Raw genomic sequence first — 14,210 nt, 5'->3', positions numbered from 1 at the left:
TGTAAGACAAACATTGTCCTGGGAATACAGAGACCTGGGGAGGTGGAGTTTTGAACAGGATTTTCTCAAACTCATGGTTTCTCTGATTGTAAAATAAATGATCTTTGTACATGAGACGGGATGATCTAGCGCTGAAGAGCATGAGCTTTAGGGTCAATACTTGTCCAGTTCAGCAGCATTTTTAGCAGCAAAATCTTAGGCAAGTTGGTTATTGTGAGGATTAAATGAGACAATACATGTAAAATTTAGCCCGGTATTGGGCATATATTAAGCACTGAACTGTATTTTATCTGTTAGTAGTGACATACAAAATTTTAGAGTATTGACTTTTTTTTTCCAAAAAAATTTTAATGTTTATTTATGTTTGATGGTGGAGAGAGGGAGACAGAATCTGAAGCAGGCTCCAGGCTCTGAGCTGTCAGCGCAGAGCCCCACATGGGGCTGGAATCCAGGAACCGGCAGATCATGACCTGAGCAGAAGTTGGATGTTTAACCGAGCCACCCAGTTGCCCCTAGAGTATTGTCTTTTAAAAAACACTTTGGGGTGGGGAGTGGGGGGAGGGCTGGTAGCTCAGTGGGTTGAGCGGCTGACTCTGGACTTTGGCTCAGGTCATGATCTCAAGGTTTGTGGGTTGGAGCCCTGCATTGGGCTCTTTGCTGTAAGCATGGAGCCTGCTTAAGCTCCTCTGTTTCTCTATCTGCCCCTTCCTCATTCGCGCTCTCTCTCAAAAATTTATATTAAAATTATATATATGTACATATATACATACACACATATATCCTTCCTTTTTTTTTTTAATTATAAACACCTTTTTTGAGGTAGTCAGTTTGTATGTTTTAAACTTGTTTTCTCACCATACGTAGGATCATGGATGTTTATTCCAAGTTTTCCATGGTAAATACTGATCTACATCATAATTTTTAGTAATGCGTAATGTTTATTGTGTAATATTGATATTACACAACGCTTGGGGCGCCTGGCTGGCTCAGTGGGTGGAGCATGCTACTCTTGATCTCCTAGTGGTAAATTTGAGCCCCGTGTTGGGTTAGAGATTAACGTCTTTAAAAAATATATTACACAACACTTTAGTAAACATCTTTGTACTTTTCTACCCAGTTGCCCCATTAAAGAAATAGGATATCATAGCTTTAAAAAAAAAAGAGCACTTGGCCTGTTAGAAGTTGCAGATTTGGGGGCGCCTGGGTGGCATAGTTGGTTAAGCGTCCAACTTCAGCTCAGGTCATGATCTCACGGTTTGGGGGGTTGTGGGTTCCAGCCCCATGTTGGGCTCTGTGCTGACAATTCAGCCTGGTGCCTCCTTGGGATTCTGTGTGTCCCTCTTTCTCTGCCCCTCCCCCACTCATGCTCTATCTCTCAAAAACAAATAAACTTAAAGCAAATTCCTTTTAAATTGTAGATTTGAATTCTAGCTCTGAAAGGTAATAATTGTGATCTAGGACAAACTGCTACACTTTCTAAACCTCAGTGTTCTTATTAAATGAAGATTAAAATATTTTATACTTATTGTCTATTTTGTATTTGAAGATTAGATCATGTTGTAACTAAAAGTGCTTTGTTGGGGGGCTTGGGTGTCTCATTCCGTTAAGTGTCTGAATTTTGGTTGTGGCCCAGGTCATGATCTCACGGTTCACGGGTTCAAGCCCCGCACTGGGCTCTGTGCTGATATTCTCTGTCTCCCTCTCTTTGCCCCTCGCCAGCTAGGGCTCTCCCTCTCTCTCTTTCAAAATGCATAAATACACTAAAAAATAAAAGTGCCTTGTAAATTGAAAAATTACAGAAAGTGTCAGATTTTATTGGAGTAAAAGGGAAGATAATGAGAAGGACAATCCAAACTGAGGGAACAGCAGCCACAAAGACTTGAGGAATGAGAAATGTGTGTTTTGCAAGGTCAGTGTAACAATTCAAGAGGTCCCTTTCAAATAAATAGCTTCATATTTCTTTTTTTTTTTTTAATTTTTTTTTCAACGTTTATTTATTTTTGGGACAGAGAGAGACAGAGCATGAACGGGGGAGGGGCAGAGAGAGAGGGAGACACAGAATCGGAAACAGGCTCCAGGCTCTGAGCCATCAGCCCAGAGCCCGACGCGGGGCTCGAACTCACGGACCGCGAGATCGTGACCTGGCTGAAGTCGGACGCTTAACCGACTGCGCCACCCAGGCGCCCCAATAGCTTCATATTTCTAATCAAGGTTATTCCTGTTTACTATTTATGAAGTAATTATTATTTTTATTTATTTTGAACAACTTACAACAGGATATGGAGTGAGAAGTTATCTTTCCATCCCTGTTTCCAACATCCTCTTTCTGTAGGCAACCATTTTTACACATTTCTTATATGTCATTTCAGAGATATTCTATGTATTTACCAAATCATGGATACAAAATCTATATAAAGTAATTTTAATATTATAACTTAGCACACAGACTAGAAATCCATTCCCTTGGGAGGACTGGAGTCATTATAGTATTGGCTTCATAGCCTAGAGCTCAAGCTCTTCGAAAATTAGCTTAAAGTTTGAAATATCTTGGACAGTAAAACAGATATTTATTGGGCAGAATAACCTATCAGCATCAGCTTTGAAAGAGGGAGAAAGAGAAGCCTTTTGGTGATTGGGAGGAATTTCAATGGTTTGTAATTGGAGTCCATTCTTTTTTTTTTTTTAAGATTTTTTTTTTCAGTAATCTCTACATCTAATGGGGGCTTCAAATTTACAATCCCGAGATCAAGAGTTTCATGCTCTACTGATTAAGCCAGGCAGATGCCCCTGGAATCCATCGTTTTTTTCTTTTTTTTTTTAAGCTTATTTATGTATTTTGAGAGAGAAATTGTGAGAGTGGGGGTGGGGCGCAGAGAGAGAGAGAGAGAGAGAGATTGAATCCCAAGTAGGCTCCGTGATGCCTTTGAGGAGCCGGACTCAGGGACTTGAACCCATGAACCATGAGATCATGACCTGAGCCGAAATCAAGAGTCGGATGCTCAACAGACTGAGCCACCCAGGTGTGTGCCCCTTACCCCCCCCCGTCCCCCCCCCCCCGAGTTCATTCTTAATTCGTTCTATTCTCAGGGTGCCTAGCTGGCTCAGTCAGTAAAGCATGCCACTCTTGATCTCTAGGATTTGCAGTTCAGTCCCTATGTTGGGCATAGAGCTTACTACAAACAAACAAACAAACAAAAAAACATTCTATTCTCAATCCTAAAAAAGATAAAAAGTCTCAGATCCCAGCTTAAAAAGACTAAATTATCTTTACTTCAATATAGAAGAGGGGCATCTGGGTGGCTCAGTTGGTTGAGCGTCCGACTTCAGCTCAGGTCATGATCTCGCAGTTCGTGAGTTCAAGCCCCGCATCGGGCTCTGTGCTGACAGCTGGGAGCATGGAGCCTGCTTCAGATTCTGTGTCTCCTCTCTCTGCCCCTCCCATGCTCATGCTCTGTCTCTCTCAAAAATAAATAAACATGAAAAAAAAAAAAAAGAAGAAGCAATAGGGGTACCTGGCTGGCTCAGTCGATAGAGCTAGAGCATCCCTTCTGACTCTTGATCTAGGGGTGGGGAGCTCAAGTCCCACCCTGGGTGTAAAGGTTGCTTTAAAAAAACGGAAGTGGGGTGCCTGGATGGCTCTATCAGTTGAGTGTCTGACTCTTGGTTCCAGCTCAGGTCATGATCTCACAGTTTGTGGGATTGAGCCCCATGTCAGGCTCTACACTGTCAACATGGAGCCTGCTTGGGATACTTTCTCTCTCTCTTCCACTCACGTGCACTCTCTCTCTGTCAAAAATAAGTAAGTAAACATTAAAAAAAATGGAAGTAATAAACCAAAGGTGGCAGATCTATATATGGAATATTATTTGCCAACAAAAAGGAATGCAGTACAGATACATGCTACAACATGGATGAACTTGAAAGCGTTACACCAAGAAGGCAGACACAAAAAGCCACATATTGAATACTTCCATTTAGTTATTTTATTTTAAGTAATCTCTACACTCAGTGTGGGGTCTGAAACTCACAACCCTGAGATAAAGAGTTGCATGCTCCTCTGAGCCAGCCGGGCGCCCCTTGAATGCTTCCATTTATAGAGATGTCCGCTAGGCAAGCCTAGAGAGAGAAGTAGATTAGTGGTTGCCAAGGCCTCGGGGGAAGGGGAATGACTGCGGCTGGGTGCATGGTTTGTTTGGTGGCTGATGAAAGATTAGTGGTGATGGGTGCACAACTCTGTGAATATACTAAAAACCACTGAGTTGTATACTTTAAAATAGTGGATTTTATGGTATGTGAATTATAACTTCATATAGCGGTTTTTAAAAACAACAACGATAATAGAAGCTGCTCATTTTAAATGGAACAGGGAAAAGAAATTGCTTAGATGATTAAGGAAAAAGCCACCTCTTTGAAAGCCACCTCAGGGCCAAATACTATGGCAGCTGCAGAGCAGAAATATAATTTGGCCCCGGATCCAAGAAGATGGCCTAAGAACCCATGCTGGAGGAGGTTGGGGGGAGTTGGTAAGGGTCAGGTGTCATTAGCTTGTTTTAACACTTTAAGCCTCATGACAGTCTCAAGAGGTAATTATTATCAAGAATGATGTTCAAAACATGTCACTTACTTAACAGGATGACAGGAAAATTTAGTCTCTGTCCATTTGCTTTCTTTTATACTCCCAGATATTACACACTATTTGGAGAGAACTTTCCAGTCTTCAGCCCACATTGGTTACCGCTGAAATCCCCATGGTGGAAGTCACACGGGTCCTTGAAATGCAGGGACTCTGTTTCCCAGAGCCCCGGAATCCCTGCTGTGTTTGGAAACCGTGATGTTTAGAGGGCTAGCCTTTCTAAGCAGAGTACAGATCTTGGCACCTGTTCAGGGTGATGTGAGGCGTATGAAGACACACAGGTTTACACTCCTTCCCAGACTCCAGTTTTGAATAAAGGCACCCTCTCCCCCTTCCTTTCCTTGTCAGACATCTAGTGTGATTTTTTTTTTTTTAATTTTTAATGTTTATTTACTTTTGAGAGACAGAGAGAGACAGAGAGAGTGCGAGCAGGGGAGGGGCACAGAGAGAGGGAGGCACAGAATCGGAAGCAGGCTCCGCGCTCCCAGCGGTCAGCACAGAGCCCGACGCGGGGCTCGAACCCACAAGCCGTGAGATCATGACCCGAGCTGAAGTCGGACGCTCAACCGACTGAGCCACCCAGGCGCCCTCTAGTGTGATTTCTTTAGGGAGCTCAGACTCTAACAATGGACAGGAAAAGGCATGGTCTTCAAGTAGCTTCAGCTTTAACATTCGTTAGATATCGAGACGATGGAATACAAAAGGCCTGGCTACCTGCTTGGAAGGGATAAAGGGGAATATGTAGGGTGTTAGTATCTCCATAAACTATCCTGTCGTACCAATAACATCTTTTTGAAAAAATCAAATCTTGTCTTGTTGGTTTTAAGAGTCAAAGAAATTCGCTCACATAATTATAACCTGTGAGCTTCACAGCTCAAAGTGCTAACTGGAAAGAGATTTGGTGGCAGTGTCTGTCCCAGTACAGTAGTTACTGGGACACTGCAAGAAAGGGGATGGTATGGGGGAGGAATAAAGGGTGATGGTCTGGTTTCCGGGGCGCCTGGGTGGCTCAGTCGGTTGAGCGTCCGACTTCGGCTCAGGTCACGATCTCGCGGTCTGTGAGTTTGAGCCCCGCGTCAGGCTCTGGGCTGATGGCTCAGAGCCTGGAGCCTGCTTCCGATTTTGTGTCTCCCTCTCTCTCTGCCCCTCCCCCGTTCATGCTCTCTCTCTGTCTCAAAAATAAATAAACGTTAAAAAAAAAAAAATTAAAAGGTAATGGTCTGGTTTCCTTCAGTCCCACAAAGGAAGGAAACGCCTTTCTAAGTGTTCTAAATAATGAGGCTCTACTGCTAAGAAGTAACAAAATGAAGGAAAATTTGTAAGTTGGTTTAAAAAGAGCTGTGATGGAGACAATTTACCTGATTTTCTACAGCCACAGAGCAAAGAGAGAAAAAAAATCTATGGAATTTGGTGGGGAGGGCCAATTGATTTTAACTGCAGTTAATAAGAGGAATCTTACGAAAAAATCAGAAATATAATTTTTAAAAAATATAAATAGGGCGTTGTGTTCAATATTTAAAAGCCTGCCACTAGGAGGAGACAAATGAATTAAAAATTGTTTAATTGGCTCTTTTTCCTCTAGAACACATGTTCTTAATTGAGAAGAGCCTATACAAAAAAATATACTTAGTAGCAGAATTCTAGTAAAAAAGACTTTAGCGGAGGGGCGCCTCGATGGCTCAGTCGGTTGAGTGTCCAGCTCTTGGTCTGGGCTCGGCTGGTAATCTCACGGTTCATGAGTTTGAGCCCCACATTGTGCTCTACACTGATAGTGCAGAGTCTACTTGGGATTCTTCCTCTCCCCTCTCTCTCTTTGCCCCTATCCCAGTCACGCTCTCTCTCTCTCAAAATAAATAAACCTAAAAAAATGTTTTTTAACATAAAATAAAATAAAATAAAATAAAATAAAATAAAATAAAATAATTTTTTTTCTTTTTTTTTTTTTAATTTTTTTTTTCAACGTTTATTTATTTTTGGGACAGAGAGAGACAGAGCATGAACAGGGGAGGGGCAGAGAGAGTTTTGGGACAGAGAGAGACAGAGCATGAACAGGGGAGGGGCAGAGAGAGAGGGAGACACAGAATCGGAAACAGGCTCCAGGCTCTGAGCCATCAGCCCAGAGCCTGACGCGGGGCTCGAACTCACGGACCGCGAGATCGTGACCTGGCTGAAGTCAGACGTTTAACCGACTGCGCCACCCAGGCGCCCCTAAAATAAAATAAATTTTAGGGGCGCCTGGGTGGCTCAGTTGGTTAAGTATCCAACTCTTGGTTTCGGCTCAGGTCATGATCTCGTGGTTTGTGGGTTCGAGTCCAGCGTTGGGCTCTGCATGGGCAGTGCTGATTCTGCTTGGGATTCTCTTTCCCTTCCTCTCTCTTTGCCTCCCCATCCCCCCCCCCCGTGCTGTCTCTCAAAACAAATGAACTAAAACCATATATATAAATAAAATCTTAAAAAAAGAACAATTTACACTTAAATAATAGTTTATATTCCATTAAGTTCTTTTTTTTTTTAAAGTATTTTCCTTTTTTTTTTTAATTTTTTTTTCAACGTTTATTTATTTTTGGGACAGAGAGAGACAGAGCATGAACGGGGGAGGGGCAGAGAAAGAGGGAGACACAGAATCGGAAACAGGCTCCAGGCTCTGAGCCATCAGCCCAGAGCCCGACTCGGGGCTCGAACTCACAGACCGCGAGATCGAGATCGTGACCTGGCTGAAGTCGGACGCTTAACGACTGCGCCACCCAGGCGCCCCCATTAAGTTCTTTTAAAAAAATCTGTATCTTACCTTGTTTTCGATCTGAAAACTAATGCTAGGTCAGTGGTCCCCAGCTGCATCAGAATCACCTAGAGGGTGGGGTCCTGGGTGGCTCAGTGAAAGCATCTGACTCTCAATTTCATCTCAGGTCATGAGCTCATGGTTCGTGAATTGGAGCTCTGCATCCGGCTCCACACAGGATTCTGTGCACTTAGGATTCTCTCTCCTTCCTCCCTTTCTGCCTCTCTCTCTTCTCTGCCCCTCCCCAACTCATGCTTGTGTGTGCTCTCTCTCTCAAAATAAATGAACTTAAAAAAAAAAAAAAGAATAGTCTGGAGGGCTTTTTTTTTTTTTAATATTTTTTTTAAATTTTTTTCAACGTTTATTTATTTTTGGGACAGAGAGAGACAAAGCATGAACGGGGGAGGGGCAGAGAGAGAGAGGGAGACACAGAATCGGAAACAGGCTCCAGGCTCTGAGCCATCAGCCCAGAGCCTGACTCGGGGCTCGAACTCACGGACCGCGAGATCGTGACCTGTCTGAAGTCGGACGCCCAACCGACTGCGCCACCCAGGCGCCCCTGGAGGGCTTTTTAAAATGCAAATTGCTCAGCCCCAAGCCCAGAGTTCCTGATTCAACCAGTCTGGTGTAGGACAGGACAGAATATATGCATTTCTTTCTTTCTTGTTATTTTTTTTATTTTAGAGAGAGAGAGAGAACATGAGTGGGGGAGAGGGGCAGAGGGAGAGAGAGAGAGAGACAGAGAGACAGAGAGAGAGAGAGAGAGAGAGAATCTCCAGCAGGCTCCATGCTCAGCACAGTGCCTGAAGTGGGGCTCGATCCCATGACCCTAAAATCATGACCTGAGCCAAAGTCAAGAGTTGGACACTTAATGGGACGCCTGGGTGGCGCAGTCGGTTGAGCGTCCGACTTCAGCCAGGTCACGATCTCGCGGTCCGTGAGTTCGAGCCCCGCGTCAGGCTCGGGGCTGATGGCTCGGAGCCTGGGGCCTGTTTCCGATTCTGTGTCTCCCTCTTTCTCTGCCCCTCCCCCGTTCATGCTCTGTCTCTGTCTCAAAAAAAAAAAAAAAAAAAAGTTGAAAAGAGTTGGACACTTAACCGACTGAGTCACCCAGGCACTCCAGAATATATGCATTTCTAACAAGTTCCCAGTTGATTCTGGTTCTTCTGGTCTGAGGGACACATTTTTGAGAACCAGTATGCTAGATGACTGTGGAAGTAAGCCATTTGCCAACAACCAGATTCAATTAAATATTGAGAACATACTAACTAAACTACTTCAATTTGCAAAAAAGTAAGTATCAGAAATAAGATTCAAATTATCATTTTTTTGAGGACTTTGACTTCTTTTTTTTAAATGTTTATTTATTTATTTAGGGTTTTTTTTTTTTTGTAATTTAACTTTATTTTTTAAAATTTACATCGATGGGGTGCCTGGGTGGCTTGGTCGGTTAAGCGTCCGACTTCGGCTCAGGTCATGACCTCACGGTCCGTGAGTTCGAGCCCCGCGTCAGGCTCTGTGCTGACAGCTCAGAGCCTGGAGCCTGTTTCAGATTCTGTGTCTCCCTCTCTCTCTGCTCCTCCCCTGTTCATGCTCTGTCTCTCTCTGTCTCAAAAATAAATAAACGTTAAAAAAAAATTTTTTTTTAAATAAAATAAAATTTACATCCAAATTAATTAGTATATAGTGAAGCAATGATTTCAGTAGATTCCTTAATGCCCCTTACCCATTGAGCCCATCCCTCCTCCCACAACCCCTCCAGTAACCCTCAGTTTGTTCTCCATATTTGTGAATCTCTTCTGTTTTGTCCCCCTCCCTGTTTTTACATTATTTTTGTTTCCCTTCCCTTATGTTCCTCTGTTTTCTCTCTTAAAGTCCTCATATGAGTGAAGTCATAGGATTTTTGTCTTTCTCTGACTAATTTCACTTAGCAGAATACTGAGGGCTTTGAATTCTAAAGAAAGCAATTTACACTTAATTTGGTAGCCGGGCGGCCCTTTTGGAAACTACTGAAGTGGGTTGTAGGCAGTAGTGAAATGAAACAGCCACATAGACTGAGGGCAGAGAGACTAGGTAGAGTCTGCCGAGTCCTTCTCAAACCAGGACCCAGGTCCCCTGAATGAAGCTCCTGCTAAACCAAAGATGTTCTCTAAATATCCATTTGGCTCACTGGCAAATAACTAAAAGCTTCTTTTATTTTTATTTTTATTTTTTGAGAGAGAGAGAGAGAGAGAGAGAGAGAGAGAATCTTAAGCAGGCTCTATGCCCAGCACAGAGCCCAGTGCAGAGCCCGACATGGGGCTTGATCTCACAACCATGAAATCATGACCTGAGCCCAAATCAAGAGTTGGATGCTTAACCTACTGAGCCACGCAGATGCCCTAACCTGCCTGTTTTGAAGATAACAGGAGTCTACCGAGATATGTCTCCAAAGTGGGCAGAGGAAGAGTTAAAAGCTGCTAAGGGCTATAATCCTGAAGGACACCCTCCTCCTCACCCTTTATATTTTCTCTGCTGTTAGAGGTACTTTTTGGAAAAGTTTGAGAATACTGGTGTAGGTCAAAAATAAATGACAGTTTGGAACACCATGATGAATTCTATGGTTGAAGAGCCAGCTTCAGCCACCCCTGTGATGGGTGGCAGAATCTGTAGAATATGGCTTCAACTTAGATGGATAGGATGAGGGGAAGGGAGAGAAGAACCAATAGAAACATCTAAATTAGTATGAGTAAGAGAAGAGCCTGGGTGACTGGGTTAAGTAGGAGTTGTTTTTTGTTTTGTTTTTGTTGTTGTTAAGACCCAAGAAAAATGTGAGGAGGAGCTTGTAGGAGGGACCTTATGTTGAGGTTGGCATTAGACACTGAGCTCCTTGGACCAGGAAGGTGGAGCTACTGCTAATAGGCGAAATGTAGTCATGGAACTCAAGAGGGCTTGGGTTCTAGAGGGCTTTTGGGGGGGGGGGGGGCGGGGGTAAATTCTACAGGTATTTTTATTTGTTTATTCATTCATTCATTTTTAAAGATTTTCTTTTTTAAGTATTCTCATCACCCAACGAGGCTCTAATTCACAACCTTGAGATCAAGAGTCACGTGCTCCACAAACTGAGCCAGACAGGCACCCCCAGAGGTGTTTTCATTAAACAAACAATCAAAAAACCAAAAAAACCCCAACGTTACAGCTTTTCCCTAAAATCTGTTCCCAAGAAATTTCAGATAGGTGGGTTCCTCAAGGGAAAGGGTAAGAGGTCATGATAGAAAGGAAATATCAGTGTGGGGAAAACAAGCATTTAAATATTATTGACTTGGGGAGCCTGGGTGGCTCAGTCGGTTGAGCTTCCGACTCCGGCTCAGGTCATGATCTCATGGTCTGTGAGTTTGAGCCCCGCATCGGGCTCTGTGCTGATGGCTCAGAGCCTGGAGCCTGCTTCCGATTCTGTGTCTCCCTCTCTCTCTGCCCCTTCCCAGCTCATGCTCTGTCTCTCTGTCTCACTCTCCAAAAAAATAAACATTAAAAAATTTTTTTAAAAAGAGACCTGAGCAGAAATCAAGAGTCAGACACTCAACCGACGGAGCCATCCGGGTTCCCCAAGAAGAAAGTTTTTTAAAATCTCCATTTATGAGTCAGAAAATCTGTTCAGAAGACTGCTATTGTTGACATGAGGCAGAGCCCCAGCTGCTCTATCCAAACAGAGAAAAGGGTCCATAGTAACCAGGCCAGTGGTTTTCGAGAGTGGCCCCCAGATGTAGACAGCATCACCTGGGATTCTGCTACAAATGCACATTCTCAGGCCCTACTCCAGATACTAAATCAGAAATGCGAGGAATGAAGCTCAGTACTTTGTGGTTTCACAAGCTCTCTGGGTGATCCTGATGCCCACTTAAGTTGAACACTGAGCTAACAGGCCAGGTGGATTTTTTTTTTCCTTTCAAGAATTTGAAGTGAGCTATGCAGAAAGAATCAGTCAGTTGATTGTGGGGAGAGAAGCTGAAAGTCGGTTCTAGAAAGACTATGAGTCAGCTGGAATTATGAGTAAGCAGAAGCTATAACTAAACGGGGTAGTCAGCAGGTAGTCATAGAGACAGGAGGAATGGTGTCACTCCTGTGGTTGGAGAAGACTTCATTCCTGCTGCAGCCAAGAGTGACAGGCGAGCCCAGCCTCTGCAAGCGTGTGCAGTTTGTCCAATTCCCTGTTTGTTTTCCTTCCCAATTGAAGTCGGATCATATTGCTATTCTTAGGCTCCTTTGATATTCTTATCTCCTTCATAGTCATGTGCATCCTTAAAATAGCCAGGCTGCCCATTACTTTAGGTGACCCAAGTGAATCTGCATTCTTGAACCATCAAAAGCTGATCTAGCTTCAAAGAAGATGGAACAAAAGTTTAAATTAAAAACAAAAAAACCCAAAAAAACAAAAAACAAAAAAACTCATGAAAAAGAAAAATTATGGGGGCACTTATTTTTTTATTCTTTTTTAAAAATAAAATAATCAATCATCTTAACTATCTTCTAAGTAGACACTGCCATAGTTACGTATATTCACATATTTGTGCTACCAATGTCCAGAACTTTTCATCTTGCAAAGAAATACTTTTTATTTATTTTATTTTATTTTTTAATTTTTATTTTTTAATGTTTATTTATTTTTGAGAGAGAGAGAGAGAGACAGAATGCGAGTGGGTTAGGGGCAGGGAGAGAGGGAGACACAGAATCCGAAGCAGGCTCCAGGCTCTGAGCTGTCCGCACAGAGCCCGACGCGGGGCTCGAACTCACGAACCACGAGATCGTGACCTGAGCCGAAGTCGGACGCTCAACCGACTGAGCCACCCAGGTGCCCCTCAAAGAAATACCTTTTTTTTAAAAAAATTTTTTTAACGTTTATTGATTTTTGAGACAGAGAGAGACAGAGCATGAATGTGGGAGGGTCAGAGAGAGAGAGGGAGACACAGAATCTGAAACAGGCTCCAGGCTCTGCACTGTCAGCACAGAGCCCAACGCGGGGCTTGAACTCACGGACGTGAGATCATTACCTGGGCCAAAGTCGGACGCTTAACTGACTGAGCCACCCAGGCGCCCCAGAAATACCTTTTTAAAAAAAGTTTATTTATTTTGAGAGAGAGAGGGAGAGAAGGAGAGCACAAGTGGGGAGGGGCAGAGAGAGAGAAGGAGAGAGAGAATCCCAAGCAGGCTCCACACTGTCAATGCAGAGCCTGACACGGGGCCCAAACTCATGAAATGTGAGAACATGACCTGAGCCGAAACCAAGAGTCAAATGCTTAACCAACTGAGCCACCCAGGTGCCCCAAACTGAATAACTTCTAAACTTCACCATCAGGTCTAATGCTCAGGTTCATACTTGGAGGTGTTTGTTTTGTCTTACTCACCTTGTTCTTTTTTTTTTTTTTTAAGTTTTGTTTACGTAATAAATAAAGTCCCCTGACAGGGGCTCAAAAACACGACCTGAAAATTAAGAGTTGCATCGTGTCCTGACTGAGCTGGCCAGGTGCTGCTACTATTCTTATTTTTAATCTCCTTATTCAGACAGTCCCTCTGAGAAATTACTGTCAGTTTTTTAGCCGGAATGTCTTTTGACCTCTCCTCTCATTTCCCTCAGCTGTTGCCCTAATCCACATCTAAACGTCCCACCCTTAGATTTCAACATTTTCTGCGTATGGTGTCTTTTTTCTTTTCTGTAATTAAAAAAAAATTTTTTTTTCATGTTTATTTATTTTTATGTTTATTTATTTTTGAGACAGAGAGAGACAGAGCATGAGTGGGGGAGGGGCAGAGAGAGGGGGAGACAGAATTGGAAGCAGGCCCCAGACCCTGAGCTGTCAGCCCAGAGCCTGACACAGGGCTTGAATCCACAAACCACGAGATCATGACCTGAGCCGAAGTTGGATGCTTAACCTACTGAGTGACCAAGCACCCCTACGTGTATTTATTTTTGAAGGAGAGAGAGAGAGAGAGACACAGAGCATGAGCGGTGGGAGGGGTAGAGAGAGAGAGGGAGACACAGAATCCCAAGCAGGCTCCAGGCTCTGAGCTGTCAGCACAGAGTCTGACGCAGGAGAGAACACGGGAGCGAAGTGTAAATTAATGACCTGAGTCGAAGTCGGACACTTAACCGAGTGAGCCACCCAGGTGCCCCTCTGTAATTTTTATGTTTCATATTTTTCATATTGATCTTCTAATTGCATCATCATGCAACACAGGTAGATCTGTGAACAGTAAGGATTCCAGCAACTGTTGGTTAGTGAGGCAGCAACCTAGCCTGGCATTGTATTGTCAGTGTCTTAGAACCCCGCTCTGCCTGGATCTTTGATCTCTCTCATCTGGTAAAACAGGGGCTGAATTGCAATAGATAATCTCTAAATTTTTTCCATCCATGACTTTGCCTGTACCATTATATTTTGCTTTATCATCTCGATGGCATTTCCCTTTAGCCTATTTACAACATAATACTTAAGTAGCTTGGTCTTATAGAATTAATGTTTTACTATCAATACGTTTCAAGAAAGGCAGTCAAAGTTCTAAGAACAAAACTGTCATACTTAGGGTGTTACAAGTGTTTCAATTTGTTATGACAGCTGGTTTGGTATCAGAACGTACCATACCTTATCAAACCTCACACTCTTCCTTTCCACCCACCAACTAACCCTTTCGTTCCAACCAAACCAATCTGTTGAAACTCTTACATCCTGCCCTTTTTTTTTTTTCTTTTTGCCACAGGGCCTTTGCTAATGCCATTTGCTCTGCCAGGCTACCCACTGCCCCTCAGTCCATGCCCACTACTCCTCT

This window comes from Lynx canadensis, chromosome B2, assembly GCF_007474595.2.
Source record: "Lynx canadensis isolate LIC74 chromosome B2, mLynCan4.pri.v2, whole genome shotgun sequence".
Lineage (NCBI taxonomy): Eukaryota > Metazoa > Chordata > Mammalia > Carnivora > Felidae > Lynx > Lynx canadensis.
The sequence above is the reverse complement of the archived record's forward strand: the minus strand, read 5'-3'. Positions refer to the sequence as shown.